At 42.5% G+C, this 20,063-nt stretch overlaps 1 non-coding gene across 1 annotated transcript; it reads right to left on the reverse strand.

Annotated features, from left to right (window-relative positions):
* Window positions 1–19,463: 19,463 nt before the first annotated feature.
* On the reverse strand, window positions 19,464–19,570 carry LOC130983813 (small nucleolar RNA R71). The gene has a single exon (XR_009087787.1). It is a non-coding gene; the product is annotated as a small nucleolar RNA R71 (small nucleolar RNA).
* Between the last annotated feature and the right edge of the window lie 493 nt (window positions 19,571–20,063).

Genomic DNA, 20,063 nt, shown 5'->3' on the forward strand with positions numbered 1-20,063 from the left:
AGGGAAAATCATGAAGAAAGAAACCATACAGCCCATCCCACTCACAGGGAGGAGCTAAAGAAAGGGGAGACCCTAAAACCATATGCACCCTTTCCCCAAAGACTCAAAGGTGGTGTAGCAAGGAGAATGCATTCAAGGTTCCTCGACATGTTTGCATCTCTAGATGTAAATATACCATTCATTAAGCCCCTCCAGCAAATGCCCTCCTACATCAAGTACATAAAGGAGCTGCTAGCCAAAAATAGTTCATTGAAGGGGGGCAAATAATAAAGATGAATAGGGAGTGTAGTGCTCTCATTCAAATAGAGCCACCTACAAAGAAGAAGGATCCAGGGAGTTTTCACATTCCCTGTGCTTTAGGAGAGACAATGATTGATAAAGGGCTCTGTGATCTGGGAGCAAGTATCAACTTAATGCCTCTGTCCCTCATGAAAAAGCTTCAAATCAATGAGCTACACACCCATGGACGTAATCATCAAATTGGCTGAAAAAACTCAAAACAGGCAATAGGAGTGGTTGAAAACGTATTAGTGAAGGTTGGAAACTACTTCCTGCCCACAGACTTTGTTATCCTGGAGATGGACGAGAACCCTATCCATCCCATCATCCTGGGGAGGCCATTCTTAGCCACAGCCAAGGTGCTTATAGATGTAGAGCGAAGAGAGCTAGTATTGAGGATACACGATGAACAGCTCACCTTCAACGTTTTCATACCCTCACAAGAAGCAGATCATGATAACAAAGAGTCAAAGGAAGAGCACAATAAGAAGCAAATGGAAGAGACAAGCACAGGAGCACTGATAAACCCCATTTGTAGAGTTTATCTTGTATTGATTTTTGGGGATTTTACCGCCTTTTACCCACATTTATTCAATAAAATAGCATGGTTTTATAACTTCTCCTTTAATTGTTCTTAAGAGTGAAAACATGCTTTTTAGGTCTTAAAATAGCTAAATTTAATTTACCTTTGATTCCATTAGATACCTTGATATGTTTGTTAAGTGATTTCAGATTTATGAGGCAAAGATTGGATAAAGGGAATAAAGGAAAAGCATGTAAAAATGGAGAACTCATGAAGAAATGTAAGAATCGCAAAAGCTGTCAAGCCAACCTCTTTGCACTTAATCGACCATAACTTGAGCTACGGAAGTCCAAATGATGCGGTTCCAGTTGGGTTGGAAAGCTAACATCTGGGGCTTCAAAATGATATAAGATTTGCTATAGTTTCATCGTGTATAGGGGCGCGCACGCGCTCGGTACGCGGACATGCCGATGGTGGCACATGATCCACTTAATGCAACTCGTTGCCAGTGATTTTAGAAGCCTTGTGGGCCCAATCCAACTCATTTCTGATGCTATTTAAGCCAAGGATTGAAGAGGGATGAACAAGTTAGTTACCATTAGTTTAGTTTTAGCTTAGTTTTGGAGGGAAAGTTACTTTTAGAGAGAGAAGCTCTCACTTCTCTTTAGGATTAGGATTAGGATTAGGTTTAGTTCTTAGATCTAGATTTTAGATTCATCTTCTTCTACTTCTATCTTCTCAATTCCTTGTAGTTACATTTATTCTTCTTCCATTCTTTTGTTGTAATCTCTTTTATGTTGTTCTTGTGTTTTGTTGTAGATCTACTTTTGTTTCTTCTACTCTCTTTCAATTCAATCAAGGTAATTCATAATAATTGTGTTTCTTTTGATTGTTGTTGTTAATTCCTTTCAATAATTGTTGTTAGATTCTATTCTTGTTATCAATTTACTATGCTTTTCTTTTGTACCTTCCAACTGTTTGATAAAATTCTTGGTTGGATTTTAGTATAGATTTTGTTCCTCTTGGCTTTGGTTGAGTAATTAGTGACTCTTGAGTTATCTAATTCCTTTTTTGGTTGATAATTAGAGGTTGCTACTTGATTTGAATGCCTCTAAAGCTAGTCCTTCCTTGAGTTGATTAGGACTTGAGGAATCAAATTGATTCATCCACTTGACTTTCCTCCATGGTTAAATGTTAACTAAGTGGGAGTAATGGACAATTTGTTATCACAATTGAGGAGGATAACTAGGATAGAACTTTTAGTTCTCATATCTTGCCAAGAGCTTTGTTAGTTGTTAGTTTATTTTCTTTGCCATTTATATTTCTTGTCTAAAATCTCAAAAACCCCAAAATAACTCACAACCAATAACAAGACACTTTATTGTAATTCCTAGGGAGAATGACCTGAGGTTCCAATACTTCGGTTTATAAATTTAGGGGTTTGTTTTAGTGACAAACAAATTTTTGCATGAAAGGATTATTATTGGTTTAGAAACTATATTTTACAACGAGGCTTCATTTGTGAAATTCTAAACCGTCAAAAATCCAATCATCAAGCACAAGCACCACACTTGAGACCCCCTATGGTTGACAAGCAACATGGTTGGAAAGAACAACAACCAAGTGTAATCCAAGAGGAACTAGTCCCACCGGAGTCATATGAGATAAGCAACAAAATCCTTCTGAAAGAAGAAACCACAAGGAGCAAAGTGACATCAAGGAACACGAGGAAAAAGGCCCCAAGGGGATGGAGAAACAAGAAGATCCCTACAGAGGATTTCTCTCTAGGAGATGAAGTGGTCTCTGCCTATTTTCCATCTATCCCACCTCATCTCCCCACCATTCCATCTCAGCTGCCTCAAGTGTACACCATCAACAAAATCTTGTCCTTAGAACATGTGGAGCTTCTTAACAAAGCCAATGGAGACAAATTCACTGCAAGAGAGGAAAATTTGAAGCACCACCAACCACCCTGACAAAGGCCAAACATCAAGCTAATGACGCTAAAGAAGCGCTTCATGGGAGGCAACCCATGTTCTACACGCTTTCCTTTTAATCTTTAATAGTCGTTAATAAAGTAAAAAATTCATGAATTCTAAATCAACTTCGACAAACACTATAAGAACCCCTATATGCAGCATATAATACATGACAAGTTTGGTGTTTAAGGCATGAACGCACTCCAACATATGAGATTCTTATCGAATCTTGTTGCACCATATGATCACAAATAAGTTTGGTGTCACCAACGTTGCATGCATGGGCACTTGATTGGTCGGTTGGTTTGCATTCATGAATGGCTCTTAGTTAGTCAAAAACAAAAAAAAATGGGGGTGGCTAGCCTCCAAATTTCTTTTACCGCCACAATTTAAATTAATTCTTCTTTTCTTTTGTCTTGCAAGGAATTGGGAAGGAATATTGGAGGAACTTGATGGGACAACCAATTGAAGGGGGGTGGGTTCGGCCACTTCACCCACGGAACTACACACTTGTCTTCAAGGGATGCACCTTGGGAAGTGCCACCATGCAATATTGGGAGTTGGATAGCCTTAGAGACCGAACCAATCAATTCACAAATGTGGTGATCCTCGTGCTCATCCAATGCCAAACCCTAACCATCCACTATTACGCAACACCATCAATCCACACCCTTCAATCTCATCATTTCCCTATATAACCCCCACTCTACACCCATTCCATAGGCAATCACCCTCTCAATCTGTCTCTCTTCTTCCTTTCGAACACACACACTTTACACCTCTTCATATTCTAACACCGGTTCATTCCATCTCTTGTTCTTTTTTCTTCCAAATTCTTCCAAAACTTTACACAATACCAATTACGACCCATGGCATCGTCGAGCTCAAAAAGAAGAAAACGAAAGGATCCTATGGAGCAGCCTCCTTTTGATGAGAAGAAATTTAGAACTTTTTACCATGCATTACAAATCGGGTGGATGGCTGAGAAAGAAATCATATACGAGTTAGGCTTCCAAGTCACAAAAATTGAGTGCCCCGAAATCGCAAAGAAGGTGGAAAAGAGAAGATGGGAGCTCCTCACTGATCTGATCACAAGAGTAAACGCAACTCTTGTAAGAGAGTTCTATGCAAATGCGGATAGATATGATAAGGCAGATGAATCCTATACAAACTTTGTAAGAGGGATGACAGTTGATTTTTGTCCCACGAACATCATGAGGGTGCTAAAGCTACGAATTATACCATTCGTGGAAGAGAGCTATCAATCAAGGATAGGTAGCAGCCCCAACTATGACCAGATTGTGGGAGATATTTGTATACCAGGAGCAGATTGGGAAAGAGATCCCCATAAGAAACCCAAGTTTATAAAAAGAGGAGACCTCCTTTCTGAGGCTAAGGGGTGGTTCAAAATTGTAAGGAGATCCATCCTCCCAGCCGGAAACAACTCAGAGGTAAACCTTAAGAGGGCAACAATCGTGCAATGCATAATGAAGGGGGGAGAAATCAAGGTTCATGAACTCATAGCCCAAGGTATTCGGAAGCTCATTGAGAAAAGTAATTCTGGAGGAAGGTTAGGCTACCCCAGCACCATTCTCCGTCTTTGCACAAAGGCTAGGGTGGTGTTCGAATATGGAAACCTCGAGTGGATAAAAGTCGGCATCCTCATTACTCTTCGACGAATGCATGCCGTTGCACCTCCCCTACCTCAGCAAAGACTAAGAAAGAAGCCAGCCCAACAAGTTGAAAAAGGACAAAACCCGGGTGAACAAGCTCCACCCACATTAGACATGCACCAATTACAAGAAGCTATTGATGCATTGTCTAAGCAACACATGGAAAATCAAGGGGCACATAAGGAGCTTCAAATGCAAATAATGGACCGCCAAGAAGAATCACTCTCTAGATGGATGAATCAACAAGGGAAGTGGCAAAAACAATTGATGGAGCAACAATTAGAGCAAGCGAGACAGTGGAGTGAATCCCTCCACAACTTGAACCAAAAGCAAGACCAACAACAAGAAGCCATCCAAAAGCTAATCAACATCCAAGCACATCAAGGTGCACACATTCATGATCTGCATCAGAAACAAAGAGAACAGGCAGATCTCTTCGATGAATACAGAGCATTCTCGGAAGGAGTCTATATGAGCGAGACCGGTTACCATGTAAACACTCAAGCCAGGCTCGGATATTTAGTCAGACAACTGCCTATATTGCACCCTGGGATCACAAGGTATGAGGATGTAAATGATGAATTAGCACGAGTGGAACGAGAAAGAGCCAAAAAGAGTCATGAATCAGTAAAGAAAGCACTGGAAGATTGGAAAATAGCCAGAATGAATCTGATGCAAGGAAGTGCAAGTGGACATAAAGAGGACAAACATGGGAGAGGACATGAGCATTCCGATAAGTGAAAGGTGGAGGAGTTCTTTCTTAGTTATATCCTTTTTCAAGTTTTAAATAAGGAAAATCATGTATGAAATAGAACATGCTTCCATAGTAGCTTAAGAATTTTCAATTCTGTCTTTAGCATTTCGTTGTTTAGGTCTAAGTGTGTTGGTCTAGGCCCTAGCTTTCATTTTCATCTTGCTTATATGTATGCTTGCCCTTCTAAGTCAATTAAAAAGAAAATGTTATGAAAAACAAGAGTGGAGTTATATTGTGAAGTAAATTCTTAAGTTTGTGGTATGGTCATTGATCAGCTAAGTTGGTTCACCTACAACGTATATAGGCAACTATATGCTCTAAACCACATGCTTGAAACACATTCTATAAGACTAACAAAAAAAATCCTAATCAGAAAAGAAAAAGAGCAACAAGAGTTGAAAAGGAAAGAAAAACAATAAGAGATAATGCTAGGCACCAAGGGTTTGAATATTGAGGCATGTGTCTATGGTGTTCATGTGCAAGGGATATGCTTGGATGAATAAGCTCTTAGAGGTGCCTTATCACTTGGTAACTTGGGTTAACTAATCCGGGATTATCAGCTGAAAGTCCATTATCAAGAGTAACCTTTGCTACAGAGCACTTAGTAACCCAAAGAGGTTCTTGACACCAAGGTCTCAAGAAAGACAAATAACAAACCATGTGCCTATGGTGTGTATGTATGGGGGAAGGAGACTTGAGGGAGTAAGTCCTTAGGGGTGTCTCAACACCTAGCACCTTGAACCAACTGGTTTGGGAGTGTTGGCTGAATGATTATCAAAAAGAGTCGTCTTCTTACAGAGCACTTAGCCTAAAAAGAATTCAATAAAAACTGGAAAGGAAGGGAGGATCAACAATTAGGAAGTCTCAAAGGATGCAATCAAGTTAGTGTTCAAGAGCATGATAAAGGCCTGAAAACCAGTAAAGGAATGAACCTAAGTTGCTATGCATGAAACCCCATAAACCAGGAATTTGACTTCTATAATGATTACTTGTCTATCTTGTTCTTTCATTCTTTTCTTTCCCATGTTTCAGTACTTGCTTAGGGACAAGCAAGCTTTAAGTTTGGTGTTGTGATGTGATGAGCGGATAATTTATACACTTTTTGGCATTGTTTTTACGTAGTTTTTAGTAGGATCTAGCTACTTTTAGGGATGTTTTCATTAGTTTTTATGCAAAATTCACAATTCAAGACTTTACTATGAGTTTGTGTGTTTATCTGTGATTTCAGGTATTTTCTGGCTGAAATTGAGGGACCTGAGCAAAAATCTGATAGCAGGCTGACAAAGGACTGCTGATGCTGTTGGATTCTGACCTCCCTGCACTTGAAATGGATTTCCTGGAGCTACAAAACTTCAAATGGCACGCTCTCAACTGCGTTGGAAAGTAGACATCCAGGGCTTTTCAGCAATATTTGATACTTTATACTTTATTCGAGTTTAGATGATGCAAACTGGCGTTCAACGCCAGTTCGATGCTGCATTCTGGAGTAAAACGCCAGAAACACGTCACAAACCAGAGTTAAATGCCAAAAACACGTTACAACTTGGCGTTTAACCCCAAGAGAAGCCTCTGCACGTGTAAAGCTCAAGCTTAGCCCAAGCACACAACAAAGTTGGCCCTAGAAGTAGATTTCTGCACTTAGACTTATTTCTGTAAACCCTAGTAGCTAGTCTAGTATAAATAGGACTTTTTACTATTGTATTTTCATCTTTGGTCTCAGTTTTAATCTTTGGATTATCTTTTGATCCTTTGATCACGTTTTGCGGGCTGGCCATTCGGCCATGCCTGGACCTTGATCACTTATGTATTTTCAATAGTAGAGCTTCTACACACCATAGATTAAGGTGTGGAGCTCTGCTGTACCTCGAGAATTAATGCAATCACTATTATTCTTCTATTCAATTCAAGCTTATTCTTGTTCTAAGATATCATTAACCTGATGGATGTGATGATTTGTGACACTCATCATCATCCGTCCTTATGAACGTGTGCCTGACAACCACCTCCGTTCTACCTTAGATTGAATGAATATCTCTTGGATTCCTTAATCAGAATCTTCGTAGTATAAGCTAGAATTATTGGCGGCCATTCTTGAGAATTCGGAAAGTCTAAACCTTGTCTGTAGTATTCCGAGTAGGATTCAGGGGTTGAATGACTGTGACGAGCTTCAAACTCGCGATTGTTGGGCGTAGTGACAGACGCAAAAGAATCAATGGATTCTATTCCGACGTGATCGAGAACCGACAGATGATTAGCCGTGCTGTGACAGAGCATTTGGACCATTTTCACTTAGAGGATGGGAAGTAGCCATTGACAACGGTGATGCCCTACATACAGCTTGTCATGGAAAGGAGTAAGAATGATTGAAGGAAGGCAGTAGCAAAGCAGAGATTCAGAAGGGACAAAAGCCTCTCCATACACTTATCTGAAATTCCCACCAATGAATTACATAAGTATCTCTATCTTTATTTTATGCTTTATTTATCTTTATTTTCGAAAACCATTATAACCATTTGAATCTGCCTGACTGAGATTTACAAGATGACCATAGCTTGCTTCATACCAACAATCTCCGTGGGATCGACCCTTACTCACGTAAGGTATTACTTGGACGACCCAGTGCACTTGCTGGTTAGTTGTCGAAGTTGTGACAAATTGTGATTCACGTTTGAGAGCTCCAAGTCTATTGGTGCCATTGTTGATGATCACAATTTAGTGCACCAAGTTTTTGGCGCCGTTGTCCGGGATTGTTCGAGTGTGGACAACTTACGGTTCATCTTGTTGCTCATATTAGGTAATTTTATCTTCAAAAAGTTTTCAAAAATCTTTCAAAAAAATTTCTTCTCTTTTTCATTTTTCTAAAGATTATTTTCAAAAAATCCAAAAAAATCATAAAATCATAAAAATAAAAAAATATTTTTGTGTTTCTTGTTTGAGTCTTAAGTCAATTTTTATGTTTGGTGTCAATTGCATGTTTTTAAAATTTATGCATTTTTTCGAAAAACTCATGCATGGTGTTCTTCATGATCTTCAAGCTGTTCTTGACAAGTCTTCTTGTTTGATCTTTAAATTTTCTTGTTTTGTGTTTTTTTTGGTGTCTTTGCATTCATAGTGTCTAAACATTAAAAATTTCTAAGTTTGGTGTCTTGCATGTTTTTCTTGTCTTGAAAATTTTTCAAAAATAAATCTTGATGTTCATCATGATCTTCAAAGTGTTCTTGGTGTTCATCTTGACATTCATAGTGTTCTTGCAAGCATCATTGGTTTTGATCCAAAATTTTTATGTTTTGGGTCATATTTGTGTTTTTCTCTCTCATCGTTAAAAAAAAATTCAAAAATAAAAAAATATATTTTCCTTGTTTTACTCATAAATTTTGAAATCTTTGGGTTGACTTAGTCAAAAAATTTTTAAAATAAGTTGTTTCTTGTTAGTCAAGTCAAGATTTCAATTTTAAAAATCCTATCTGTTCATACCCTGACCGAGCTCCTCCAACTCGGTAAAATCCATGAAAGGTCCGACCTCGTCCCAAGGCCCACGCCTGAGGTCGGACCTCGAACAATAAAGCTAAGGAGGCCCATCAAAAGGAACGCAGCCCAAAACCTAAAGGCCGAAAAGGCCTAGGAAAGGCGGTTCCACAAAGATAGGAATAAAACTCCCGAAAGATAAGATAAGATAAGAATATCTTATCCAAGGAAGATCACGGCCAACTACTATAAATACACTGGAGCACCCAGGTATGAGATACATTCCACATTCTAGACATATCTGCTTGGACCCATGCTAACTTAAGCATCGGAGTGTCATTGCAGGTACAACCACCAACCGCCAATACATCAAGCTCGGGTCCCTGACCCCCACCTCGGGCATCTCCAGACGACCGAGCTACACGTTTCAGGTAACCACCGGAACATTGGCGCCGTTGCCGGGGACCTGGAAGTCATCTCTTTACCATGGCGGACGACCCTCTCAACAATGACCACGCCGCATCAGAACAAGAGGAGGAAGTTAACACCGGAGAACGACCGGACAGCCCTCTATCACCACGCATTCCAGGAGGAAACAAACAGAATCGCCCAAAGACATCACTCCCAAACAAGGATCCACAAAATCCCGAAAAAGAAAAGAGCTCGGAAATTCTAGAAGCAGTCCGGGCACAACAAAACCGACTGAAAAAACTCGAAGAGGACATAAAGAAGCAAAAAGAAACTGAACAAGATCTGAGAAGGGAGGCTCGCAAGCGCAGAGAATTAGAAGAAAAACTGCGGAAAATAGAGGCCAACCTGAAAGATCGGACAGAACGCGACACCATCCCCGAAGGCAACCATGATCCCTTCACACAAGAGATCATGAAGGAGAAGGTACCGCGAAACTTCAAACCACCCGATATGGATCTCTACGACGGCACCACCGATCCAAGTCACCACCTCAGCAACTTCAGAAGCAGAATGTACCTAGTTGACGCCTCCGACGCGATTCGGTGCAAAGCCTTCCCCACCACTCTCACCAAGTCAGCCATGAAGTGGTTCGACAACCTGCCACCAAGATCAATCACCAGCTTCGAAGACCTAACCAAGAAATTCCTAACAAGGTTCTCCATTCAAAAGGACAAGGCAAAACATGCCCCCAGTCTGCTCGGGATCAAACAAGGTAACCAAGAAACTCTCCGAGAATACATGGAGCGATTCAACAAAGCCTGCCTGGACATACAACACTTGCCCACTGAAGCGGCCATCATGGGACTGGCAAACGGCCTAAAAGAAGGACCGTTTAGCCAATCCCTATCTAAACGATACCCGACCTCCCTATACGAGGTACAGGAGCGGGCAGAAAAATATATCAACATGGAGGAAACCTCCCAACTAAGAGACTCTTCTAGGAAGGAATCAACCTACCCACTCCGAGATCGAGATCGGGAACAGAAGAAGAAAGAAGAACCCAACTCGGACAAGCCACGGAAGTACCACAACTACACCCCCCTCCGAGTCTCCCTGGTAGACGTCTACAGAGAAGTATGCCACACCGAAAAGATCCCACCGCCCCGACCGCTAAAACACAAGAGAGCGGGAAGAGATCGGTCCGAATACTGTGAATATCACAAACTCTACGGTCACTCTACTAACGACTGCTACGACCTAAAAAATGTTATAGAAAAGCTGGCCAGAGAAGGAAAGCTCGACAGATACATAGCAGAGAAAGGAGAAGAGACCAGGAAGAGAAGACGGGGAGACAATGAAGGTCGGGCCGAACAAGTCCCGCGAACCCCTGAAAGACACGTTCACATGATAAATGGAGGTTTTGCAGGCGGAGGAACATCCAGATCCTCGCGAAAAAGACACCTCAAAGAAGTCTATCATGTCCGAGAAGACAGTCCCCTGCCCGAGTTACCTACTATCTCATTTACCCGAGAAGACGCTCAAGGGATAATTCCCAGACACGACGATCCAATGGTAGTCACCATTATCTTAGCAAACGCCAACTTACATCGAACCCTGATTGACCAAGGGAGCTCAGCAGATATCCTGTTCAAAACGGCATTCGACAAGCTCGGACTTGAAGAAAAAGAACTAAAGGCCTATCCCACCGACCTATTCGGGCTAGGGGATACCCCGATCCATCCCTTAGGATACATCTCGCTACACACTACCTTTGGAAAAGGCGAGCAATCTAAAACATTAAGCATCGACTACATTATAGTCAACGTCACTTCGGCATACAATGCCCTCATTGGGCGACCAACCCTAAACAGACTGGCAGCTATAGTCTCGACCCCACACCTCTGTATGAAGTTCCCTACCGCAAAGGGAATCGCTACTCTAAAAGGCGACCAAAAACTAGCGCGGCGATGCTACAACGAAAGCCTGAGCCTGAAAGGGAAAGAGGTCAACACGATAGAACTCGGACGAGTTCAGTCCCGAGAAGATCTTCAACCACAACCAGAGGGAGAAACCGAAAAAGTCCAGATCGGGAACACACCTGAAAAAATAACAAACATAGGAGCAAACCTCAAAACGGGCCTAAAAGAGGAACTCATAACCCTCTTAAGGGAGAATTCCGACCTCTTCGCCTGGAAAGCTTCCGACATGCCAGGCATAAGCCCCGACCTGATGTGCCATAAGCTATCAGTTTACCCGGGGTCCCGACCTATCCAACAAAGACGCCGGAAGCTCGGACCCGAGCGCATGCAAGCAATAGAAGAACAAGTACAAGCACTACTAGATGCAGGGTTCATTAGGGAAGTAAAATACCCCCTATGGCTCGCAAACGTGGTCCTGGTAAAAAAGCCCAACGGTAAATGGAGGATGTGCGTCGATTACACAGACCTCAACAAAGCCTGCCCCAAAGACCCATATCCATTACCAAACATCGACGCCTTAGTAGACGCAGCCTCAGGCTACAGATATCTCTCCTTCATGGACGCATACTCGGGATACAATCAAATCCCGATGTACGGACCCGACCAAGAAAAGACCTCATTCATAACCCCAAGGGCAAACTACTGCTACGTAGTAATGCCCTTCGGGCTGAAGAACGCAGGGGCAACCTACCAGAGGCTAATGAACAAAGTGTTCTCAGAGCACATCGGATTACAGCTAGAGGTATACGTCGACGACATGCTGGTAAAGACACAAGAAGACAGAAACTTACTAACCGACCTCACCAGCGTCTTCAGCACCCTCAGAAAGCACGACATGAGACTTAACCCGACAAAGTGCACCTTCGCCGCAGAAGCCGGAAAATTCTTAGGCTTCATGCTGACTCAAAGGGGCATCGAAGCAAACCCGGACAAATGCCAAGCGATACTCAATATGAAAAGCCCGACGTGCGTCAAAGAATTACAACAACTGAATGGAAGGCTGGCCGCCCTATCAAGATTCTTGGCAGGTTTAGCGATAAAGTCACTACCTCTCTACTCACTCCTAAAGAAAGGGAAACCCTTCTCATGGACCCCGGAGTGCGAAAAAGCCTTTCAAGAATTCAAGGAATTCCTCGGGCAGCCACCAATCCTAACCCGACCTGTAAAAGGGGAAGAGCTCGTACTATACCTCTCGGTCGGACATCGAGCAGTCGCTTCAGCATTAATACGAGAAAATGACCAAGGACAACACCCCGTATACTTTGTAAGCAAGGCACTACAAGGGGCCGAATTAAACTATCAGAAAATAGAAAAATTCGCCTACGCCCTAGTGTTCACAGCTCGGAGGCTCCGTCCCTACTTTCAGGCCCACACCATCAAAGTCCGGACAAACCAACCCATGAGACACATCCTACAAAAAACAGACCTGGCGGGACGAATCCTACAATGGGCGGTGGAACTGTCCGAGTTCGACCTCCACTACGAAGCCCGGACTGCCATAAAATCTCAGTATCTAGCCGACTTCATCGCAGAATACACTGAGACCCCTGGAACCCCACTCTCATGGAACCTGTATGTCGACGGGTCCTCAAACAAAACAGGAAGTGGAGCAGGGGTTATACTCGAAAGCGACCAAGGAACGCGGATAGAACTATCCCTAAAATTCGAGTTCCAGGCTTCGAACAACCAAGCCGAATACGAGGCCCTACTAGCAGGCCTAAAACTAGCCGAAGAGGTCGGAGCCCAGAAAATCACAATCTTCAGCGACTCCCAGGTCGTCACATCACAAGTAAATGGAAGCTACCAGGCCAAAGACCCAACTATGAAGAAATACCTGGACCAAACACAGGCACAATTACGCCACTTTTCAGAAATACAGATCCAGCACATACCTCGGGAACAAAATGCCCGGGCAGACGCCCTCTCAAAGCTTGCTAGCACCAAGCCCGGAGGCAACAACAGAAGTCTCCTCCAGGAAACCTTACGATCTCCCTCCGTGCTAAGAGAGGAAGAAACGCTAAATATATCCGACCAACAGCAAGGATGGATGACCCCCATACTCAGCTACCTGAAGTCGGGAACTCTCCCCGCCGAAAGAGAAGAAGCTAAAAGACTCACAAAAGACGCCCAGAATTATACACTAATTCACGACGTATTATACAGAAGAGGATTCGCAAACCCCCTCCTTAGGTGCGTCCCGACCTCAGAAACAAAGAGTGACCTCGAAGAAGTCCACGGAGGCATGTGTGGGAACCACCTCGGAGCTCGGGCATTATCCAAAAAAGTAATCCGAGCCGGGTTCTAATGGCCAACTTTGCAAAAAGACGCCACGGAGTTTGTGAAAATATGCCCCCCTGTCAAAAACACGCCAATTTTCACAAGGCACCACCCGAAGACCTTATCAACATCACCGCACCATGGCCCTTCGCAAAATGGGGACTTGACCTACTCGGCCCGTTCCCCCAAGGACCGGGGCAAGTCAAATACCTCATAGTAGGGGTCGACTACTTCACAAAGTGGATCGAAGCTGAACCTTTAGCCACCATTACGGCTCAGAAAAGCCGGAAATTCCTATACAAAAACATTGTCACAAGGTTCGGAGTCCCCTACTCCATTACAACAGACAATGGAACACAGTTCACGGACACAAGTTTTCAGAACTTGGTGGCCGAACTAAAAATCAAACAGCAATTCACCTCAGTCGAGCACCCACAAGCCAACGGACAAGCAGAAGCTGCAAATAAAGTCATCTTGGCCGGATTAAAACGAAGACTCCAAGAGGCCAAAGGGGCATGGGCCGAAGAGTTCCCCCAGGTACTATGGGCATATCGGACAACTCCACACTCTACAACGGGAGAATCGCCATTCCGACTAGCTTATGGGATGGAGGCAATGATTCCTATCGAAATAAATGAAGGGTCACCCAGAGTCATCTTCTACAACGAAGAAGGTAACCCAGAGGCACAAAAGGAAGAACTCGACCTCCTCCCCGAGGTCCGAGAAAGAGCCCGGATCCGAGAAGAAGCCCTAAAACGACGAACGGCCCTTAGATACAATCAGAAAGTAATAAAACGGAGCTTCTCCACTCACGACCTAATTCTAACCCGAAACGACATCGGAACACAAAAGTCGGGAGAAGGAAAGCTAGCTGCAAACTGGAAAGGACCCTACAAAGTAACAGAAGTCTTAGGAACAGGCTATTACAAGATATCCGACCTAGAAGGCAATGAGCTGCCCAGGGCTTGGCACGCCTGTAATCTAAGACGGTACTACAGCTAGAAAAATTTGACCCGAGGTGTACTCTTTTTCCCTACAAGGGTTTTTTAATGAGACACCCGGTCAAGTAAGGCACCCGACCTAGTCAAGGGTAAACACTCTGTAAATATTCTTTCTTTTTTTAATACTAATCAAATTTTTCTATTTTCTTTTGTTCTTCATGATAAAACAAATCCTGGAAAAGTACCCCGCCAAGGCGCATTAATTTATGCTCGACAAAACGCAAAAAATCATTGCCAAGAGACCACATAAGGTCGGCAAGGATAAAAGCGACGAGGTCCAAATTAATGTGAGAAGTTATAAAAGTAACTCTGAAAAAGGCTCAAAGAAGCCAAATAAAAAGAGATTACAAAAATAACTTAAAAGGCCGACCAATGAAAGGTCGGACCCAACAAAGGGTGTACTCGACTGCCCAACCCGAGGTCCGAGAAAAGGCCCGGACCCGAGAAGGAAGCCTTAAAACGGCAAAAACGAAAATTTCGAAAACGCTTACTAAAAAGTTGCTATACAAAAACAACTAAAAAAGTACGAGCGAAAAAAACGAAATCAAGCGCTAGCTAAAAAGTTGTTATCCAAAAAACAACTAAAAAGCATAAAAGCAGAAGCAGCAAGTCAAAACGCGAACAAAAACACCACATAATAAGCTAAAAAGTTACTGCAGGTAGCTAAAAGCAAAAAAAAAAAAGGTGTCCAAAGCGTTCACAAAAACCATCCAAAAAGCAAAAGAGCCCACAGGCCGGACGAAAAACCAGAAATAAAAGATTACAGAGGATCAAGGTCCTTTCCGGACTCCACGTCAACAGAAGGAGGAAACATAGAAATCGGGACTGCATCAACGGCACCGTCATCCCGGCTTGAAACCTCCACACCAGATCCATCCCCAGCCAAAGGTGAAGTCGGGTCCGCAACCGGAACCTTGAGGTCGGACACCGGAACCTTGGGATCGGACACCGGAACCTCATCCTCATTGGGAGCAGGAACAATCTTTCCCTCCACAACAACGTTATCCGTACTAAATAAGCTCAGATCCAGGTCAGGAGCAAGAACCCGGACCTGAGCCTTCAAATTCTCGAACATAGCATCCATACCCTTAGCCACATGGCCTTCCAGCTCATAAAAATCATCCTGAGCAGATTGCAACTTCTCCCTTGTCTCCACAAGCTCGGCATATATCCGAGTATAATTCTCCGTCGCCACCTTCGCCATCTCCTCGGACGCTTTCGCTGCCGCCACAGCCGCGGTAGCTTTAGCCTTCTCCTTCTCCAAAGAGGCCTCCAGCTCCGTAATCCTAGCAGCCTTCAGCTCACTAATCTTCTCGAGCTCGGACTGAGCCTTCTCAAGTCGGGAGCTGGTCGCGCCAATGGGGGATTTCTTGAACTCCCGGGCAATAGCAGCATGAAGACTGGCCATCCGAACACAACTCCGCGCCATATACTGAAAATGATGCTCCATAGACACGTCATCAGTAGAGATAAAAGTCTGAGGGAGAATATGCTGTTCAATCCAACCGAGAGCATCAAAATCCTTATCATTAAAACCCGCAAGCTCTTGAGAGGTCTTCTGCTTCTTGGGGGGAGGACCCGAGAACGGGGGAGGAGAAGAGGTAGCAGGCCCGGAGGTCGGAGGATCTTGACCTATAGCTCGGAACTGGGGAGTCGGAATAGTCTTCGACCGAGTCTGGACACCCACAGTAGTCTTCTGCGGAGAAGATCGGGCAGAAGCCTCCTCGATATTTCGAGCGGCCACAGATTTCTTCGTACGACGAAGAAACTTCATGGAATCCGCCTGAGAAGACATCTCTGCAGAAATAAAAAGGAAAGGATTACCACAACAGAAATTCCACCAAAACAAGCAAAGCCAAAATACTAAGAAAAGATGAATCTCGAAGAGGTCGGGAACTACCTAACTCGGAACGGAGAAGGCTTGGATCTCCCAACATTTTCTTCGTGTCCAAGTGAGGCGCCCGACCCCATAAACTGCTCACCACACCCACAAAAGCCTGCTCAACCTCATCTAGACTCTCAAAAGTATACTTAGCAGACACTACATTCTCCTGCCAACAAAGAGGAAAAGAAGGCTCCCCACTCTCATCCAGAAAGAAAGGTCGGACGTCTCCAGTAGCCCGGACCTTGAAATAAAAGTTCTTGAAATCATGAAAAGACTCATCATAAAGGGTACAAAACTTCCTTCCCTGATTAGCCCTAAAAGAGACCCAAGACACCTTCCCTCCACCCGACCCCGGCTTCGTCAACACAAACAAGTAGGAAAAAAGAGAAATAGAGGGAGTGACGCCCAAAAACTGACACAAAAGTTGAAACAGCTTTAAAAACGCCCAAGAATTTGGATGGAGCTGCGTAGGGGCAAGGTTACAAGACCACAACACCTCGGACTCCAGGTCGGTAAAAGGAAGTCGGACACTCAGCTTGGAGAAAAAACAATCATAAGCATAAAAGAAGAGCTTCTCGGAACTATCTAAAGGCGGGAAGCAAACTCTCTCCTCAGAATTCGGGGCTACCAGTTCATAATCCCTCTCAGACTCTCTATTCTCACATATGCTACAGTGCCTACGGAACCTAGCCAAATATTCAGAATCTACCACAGAAGGGACTTTTAGAGGAAGAGGGTCTACCCAACCAAGACCACTTGGAATCTTGGTCGACATTGCTTGAAGAACCTTTCGAGACATAAAACTCTTACCTACAAAGAAAAGATACAACAGCAAGCAAAAATCACATAAGGCAGACAGCGAAAACCCGTTCAGCCAAGCAAGAAACAAAAACCCAACAAAAAGAAAATGCGGCAACCCGGAACAAAGTACCAGAAAAACAAAAAAGAGCCCCCCCCATATACAAACAAAGCAATGGCGGCGCCTCTTTTTGGGGCAACCCAGACATAAAGAAAGAAGAAACAGACAAAGAGCCACACAAAAGAACAGAAACTTTATGTGCACAAAGAAAAGAGACGGGAACAAACCTGGAAGAAAGAAAGAAGACGACGAGCTCCGAAGCAAGGAGAACAAAAACGGCGGCACAGAGGAAACTCCGGAAAGATGCACGGAAAGATTCGGGGAAGAAGAACAAAGAGAAAGAAGAAAGCGATGCTCGAAAAAGAGAGGGCGAAAACTTAGAAAAACAGGAAGGAACAGAATAAACGAAGAAAAAGGAAGGGAGCAAATAAATAATGCCTTCACAGAGCCCGAACGGAAATCGAGGAGAAACGGTAAAATGCAATAAATGCAGGAACGGCCATTTTTGAAATTTGAAAAACAACTATGCCCGAGCTCGACCTCCTAAAAAGGACGAACTCGGGCAGGGGCACTGTTCATACCCTGACCGAGCTCCTCCAACTCGGTAAAATCCATGAAAGGTCCGACCTCGTCCCAAGGCCCACGCCTGAGGTCGGACCTCGAACAATAAAGCTAAGGAGGCCCATCAAAAGGAACGCAGCCCAAAACCTAAAGGCCGAAAAGGCCTAGGAAAGGCGGTTCCACAAAGATAGGGATAAAACTCCCGAAAGATAAGATAAGATAAGAATATCTTATCCAAGGAAGATCACGGCCAACTACTATAAATACACTGGAGCACCCAGGTATGAGATACATTCCACATTCTAGACATATCTGCTTGGACCCATGCTAACTTAAGCATCGGAGTGTCATTGCAGGTACAACCACCAACCGCCAATACATCAAGCTCGGGTCCCTGACCCCCACCTCGGGCATCTCCAGACGACCGAGCTACACGTTTCAGGTAACCACCGAAACACTATCTTTTCAAAATCTTTTTCAAAACAATCAAATCTTTTTCATTTTTTTATTATTTTCGAAATTTTCAAAATTTGATTTTTAAAATCTTTTTCTTATTTTTATTTCATACTTTTCGAAAACTTTACTAACAATTAATGTGATTGATTCAAAAATTTGAAGTTTGTTACTTTCTTGTTAAGAAAGGTTCAATCTTTAAATTCTAGAATCATATCTTTTAGTTTCTTGTTAGTCAAGTAATCAAGTTTTAATTTTAAAAATCAAATCTTTCTAATTTCCTTTTCAAATGTTTTTCAAAATATCTTTTCAATCATATCTTTTTAATCATATCTTTTTCAAATTATATCTTTTTCAAAATTGATTTCAAAAATCTTTTCTAACTTCCTATCTTTTCAAAATAAATTTTCAAATCTTTTTCAACTAACTAATTGACTTTTTGTTTGTTTCTTATCTTTTTCAAAATCACCTAACTACTTTTCTCTTTCTAATTTTCGAAAATCACTTCCCTCTTTTTCAAAAATTCTTTTTAATTAACTAATTATTTTAAATTTTAATTTTAATTTTGTTTCTTTTCTTAATTTTTGAAAATCACTAACTATTTTTCAAAAACAATTTTCGAAATTCTCCCCCTCTCATCTTCTTCTATTTATTTATTTATTTACTAACTCTTCTCTTCATCTAAAAATTTGAACCCCTTCTTCTTCTCTGTGTTCGAATTTTTTTCTTCTCCTTCTTCTATTCTTTTCTTCTTCTACTCACATAAAGGAATCTATATACTGTTACATAGAGGATTCCTCTTCTTTCTTTGTTTTCTTCTCTTTCATATGAGCAGGAACAAGGAAAAAGGCATTCTTGTTAAAGCTGATCCTGAACCTGAAAGGACCTTGAAGAGGAAGCTAAGAGCAGCTAAAGCACAGTACTCCGAAGAGGACCTAACTGAAATTTTCAAACAGGAAAAGGATATGGCAGCCGAACCCAACAACAACAATGCAAGGAAGGTGCTTGGTGACTTTACTGCACCAAATTCCAAATTACATGGAAGAAGCATCTCAATCCCTGCCATTGGAGCAAACAATTCTGAGCTGAAGCCTCAACTAGTTGCTCTAATGCAACAAAATTGCAAGTTTCATGGACTTCCATCAGAAGATCCTTTTCAGTTCTTAACTGAATTCTTGCAGATCTGTGATACTGTTAAGACTAATGGAGTAGATCCTGAAGTCTACAGGCTTAAGCTTTTCCCTTTTGCTGTAAGAGACAGAGCTAGAATATGGTTGGACTCTCAACCTAAAGACAGCCTGAACTCTTGGGATAAGCTGGTCACGGCCTTTTTGGCCAAGTTCTTTCCTCCTCAAAAGTTGAGTAAGATTAGAGTGGATGTTCAAACCTTCAGACAGAAAGAAGGTGAATCCCTCTATGAAGCTTGGGAGAGATACAAGCAACTGACCAAAAAGTGTCCTTCTGACATGCTTTCTGATGAGCGGATAATTTATACATTTTTTGGCATTGTTTTTAGGTAGTTTTTAGTAGGATCTAGCTACTTTTAGGGATGTTTTCATTGGTTTTTATGCAAAATTCACATTTCTGGACTTTACTATAAGTTTGTGTGTTTTTCTGTGATTTCAGACATTTTTTGGCTGAAATTGAGGGACCTAAGGAAAAATCTGATAGGAGGCTGACAAAGGACTGCTGATGTTGTTAGATTCTGACCTCCCTGCACTCGAAATAAATTTTCTGGAGCTACAGAACTCCAAATGGTGCGTTCTCAGCTGCGTTGGAAACTAGATATCCAGGGATTTCCGGAAATATATAATAGTCCATACTTTGTTTGAGTTTAATTGACGCAAACTGGCATTAAACACCAGTTTCATGCTGCATTCTGGAGTAAAACGCCAGAAACACGTCATAAATCAGAGTTAAACGCCAAAAACACGTTATAAACTTGGCATTTAACTCCAAGAGAA

This window comes from Arachis stenosperma, chromosome 5 (genome assembly GCF_014773155.1).
Source record: "Arachis stenosperma cultivar V10309 chromosome 5, arast.V10309.gnm1.PFL2, whole genome shotgun sequence".
In the NCBI taxonomy this organism is placed as follows: Eukaryota; Viridiplantae; Streptophyta; class Magnoliopsida; order Fabales; family Fabaceae; genus Arachis; species Arachis stenosperma.